Here is a 3,428-nt window from a genome sequence, read left to right on the forward strand (position 1 = left end):
TGTGTGTGTGTGTGTGTGTCCATCCAGTTTAATTGATAGACAGTTCCACTCAATTCCCTCTCCTGCCTGTGAAAAACATGGATCAGTGGGATACCAACCCTGCAAACAACCATGACTGACTTCTATATGTGAAGCTATAACATACCAGCTGGAAGTTTAGGTTTTTTTATTTTAAGCAGTAAGATAAGCCATCAGCTCTCATCCAACTCCTCTGGAGGAGACTAACCAAAAACATCCCAATTGCTTGGTAGATCAATTCTCTATGAATAGAGTTGCTTGAACTTGCTTGAATGGTTGCTGCTGATTGAACCAGATACTCCCCGTAAGAGTGATCTTCTTATCTCTAACTGTTTGCCAGATTGAAGGCAAAGCTGAGCTCTCTCCTTAGAAGGTATTGAAAAAGTAACCACAGAGCCAGTGTGATTCTTTCCATTTCATTTTATTTATGCATGTATATTTCTACTTAAGACATGCTGTGAATTGTGCTGTCAGGGTGGATAGGGATCTGAATAGAAGCCTGACCCTTGATTTCACATTCTTTCTCATTTCGTTGGTAAAATTGTAAGGAAGTCAAACACTTGGGGCATGGAGAAGGAGGCTCTAAACACAGGATGCTGTTCGCCCATGATGAAAAGTTCACGTTTATCTAAGAGTTGACTATTTAGTTTAGATAGAATGGACATAGGAAAACGTTTTCCTCATTTGAGAGAGTCCTATTAGATATCAGTTGAAGTGGGCTATACAGTATTTTTCAAATTAAAATTTCAGGTCCATGTGTGCTAAACTGTAGAAAATCCTGTGTGGAATGCAGAAACTGTGACAACAGAAAGGCTTAAACACCATTTCTTTTTATTTCTTTTTTTTCCCTCTCTTTTGCTTGCTAGTAATGTAGAAGAAGCAGATGTGTGACTTAGTAAAGCATTTGCTTTGGAGGCACAAAGTCTGTGGATTTTGGTCCCCAGAAGCCATATGAAAGAAAGTGTAGGGCATTATGGTGTGTGTTTCTAACCCCAGCAGCAGCAGAGAGAGAGAGAGAGACAAGAGTATTCCTGGGATGGGCTGGCCAGCCAGTATTGCATAATTGATCTCTCCCTAGCTCCAGGCCTGTAGGATGTCCTGCCTCAAAGGGGGTTGGCAGAGTTCATGGGTGACATAATAGCATCTGAGAGTGTCCTTTGGTACACACACACACACACACACACACACAGACATATGCACACATTTACACACACATACAGACAGAGAGACAGACACATTTATACACACATACACTCATCCATACATACACATACACAGAAATGAGCAATACATGGACATGCACAAGTGTGCACACATACAAAAAGTCAAATTATAGAGAAAAAAATGTGTGAATTGTTTTTTCCTTGCATTGTAAAGCTCAAGACTAAGATAATGGCAGGTCTTCTTGCCCACCTGAGCCTGTGAGCAAGCATAGGTGGCCAGAGAAAATTATGAAGGGGAGTTACATCTCCAAACACAAGCTGGGTGCAGAGAGTTTCAGGCTGGCTTATCTCGTTATTTTGTTTTGGACTATTGGGATGACAAGTGAAAACATCCCATTTAGTTATGTCTTGGCAGAGAGGACCAAGAGAAGCCATGCATATAAAACTCATGCATGTATAAAGGGATCACACAGATTCCCGCAGCAGCAGATGAATATAGTTGCTAATTTTCTATGTAAGTCAATGAACTTTTTGCTCTGTTCTATCTCAAAGCTAAAATAGAACTGTAGCTGGCTGCCTCTCCTTAGAAAGTTGGCCAGAACCTCAAGAGAGCTAGTAATACTTCTTTCTATGCTCTCAAGGTGAATTTCCTGTAAGGCTTTAAGGATTTCAGCTCTTGGACTCACCACTATGTTTCTTGAAACAGGAAATATTTTTCTGTACAAAGCTGTCCTGATACATGTATAAATTAAAAGTCCAAAAATATAGTTTGGGTTCTTGGTCAAAAGCCTTGGAAATAGTTGTATGCATTCCTTTCTTCTCTTTCAAATTCAGCCTACCTGTTTAAAGTAGGGATGAGTGGCAGCCTGCAAACACCAGTTTAAAGCAAAAAGAAATCACTGTGTTCCGTCATGATGGTCCATTCTTTTCTTTCCAGCACTCGGGAGGCAGAGGCAGGAGGACTGTTGTGAGTGCCATGGCAGCTTGGTCTACATAGCAGGTTCCAGATCAGGAAGAATTATACAGATAAACCCCATCCCAAACAAACAAGCAAGCAAGCAAAGAAGATACCATACTCAAACATCGGCCTTCACTTTCAATAACTCAGTTGTTAGTCAGCTTTTCCTTTCAGTGGAGGATAAGAAAAGGTTTTATTCACTGTTTACCAGTAGAATCTCTTAGCAGCTCCAAGGAATTGCTACTATCCAGGATCTATGAATATTTCAGGTCTCACTGTCCTCAGCAGTAGTCACTTAGTAATTACTGGTACAAGTCGCAGGCCATGGCTGGCGGCATGGTGGCCTCAGGTCCAGATGTGTTTTCAGCTACTACAGTACCTAGAACCCACTGTCCCTACACCAGCACAGATAAGGTGCTATAAACATCAGTTGCTCTGTCTGGCTTTCAGAGTAGTGTTTGCTTGTCTGTCTGTTTTAACTTCTATCAGTTCTAAGTCTAGGATAAAAATCAGGAAATTTCACATGAAAATGACTGTCTTACTAAAGAAAAAATAGGAGGAGGAAGAAGAGGAAGAGGAGGAGGAGGAAGAAGAGGAGGAGGAGAAGGAGGAGGAGGAGGAGGGGGGAGGAGGAGGAGGAGGGAGAGGGGGGGCTAAGGATACAAAGATGTTCCTCACTGAAACCCAAGCAGAAAGTACACACTGGTATCATTTCAAATGCATAAAAACATAAACTACAGACTGAGCATGTAGCTGGAAGGTATAGTGTTTGCCTAGCATGTGAGATTTTCTAAATTAAACTCTAAGTATGGTTAAAAAATAAAAATAATACAACAAAATAAACATTGACCAACCTAATGTTATTAGTCCTATGCTAGCAATTTGTTTGGGGGATATACTTGGGGCAAGTCACTCACATCTTGCTCCTGGAAGGGCACCCCTCCCTCTAATTTCCCCTTGCCCATGTTCCTTATTTCTGCCACCTGATCAGCTCCAGGTCAGCACAGATCAGGACAAGAGGCTCTGTCTTAGTTAGCAGTGCTGGTCATAGGTTGGCCACAGCTCAAGGAGGCTCAGCAGTTTCCAAATAAGTCAGCTTCCATTCGTCCAGAGACATCTATAAAGAGAGCCAGGCAAGGAACCATGGAAGTCAACAGATATAGAAACAAGGAAACAGGGTACCTATAGTGGCTATAATCTCTTTAGATAGATAGATAGATAGATAGATAGATAGATAGATAGATAGATAGATAGATAGATAGATAGATACATACATACATACATACATA

General features: G+C 41.2%; 1 protein-coding gene across 1 annotated transcript in view; it reads left to right on the plus strand.

The window, feature by feature from the left end:
• Ush2a (usherin) overlaps positions 1-3,428 on the plus strand; it is a 678,886-nt gene that overhangs the window by 188,161 nt on the left and 487,297 nt on the right. The window lies entirely within an intron of this gene.

The sequence above is a fragment of the Mus pahari genome, chromosome 5 (assembly GCF_900095145.1).
Source record: "Mus pahari chromosome 5, PAHARI_EIJ_v1.1, whole genome shotgun sequence".
NCBI classification, from domain to species: domain Eukaryota; kingdom Metazoa; phylum Chordata; class Mammalia; order Rodentia; family Muridae; genus Mus; species Mus pahari.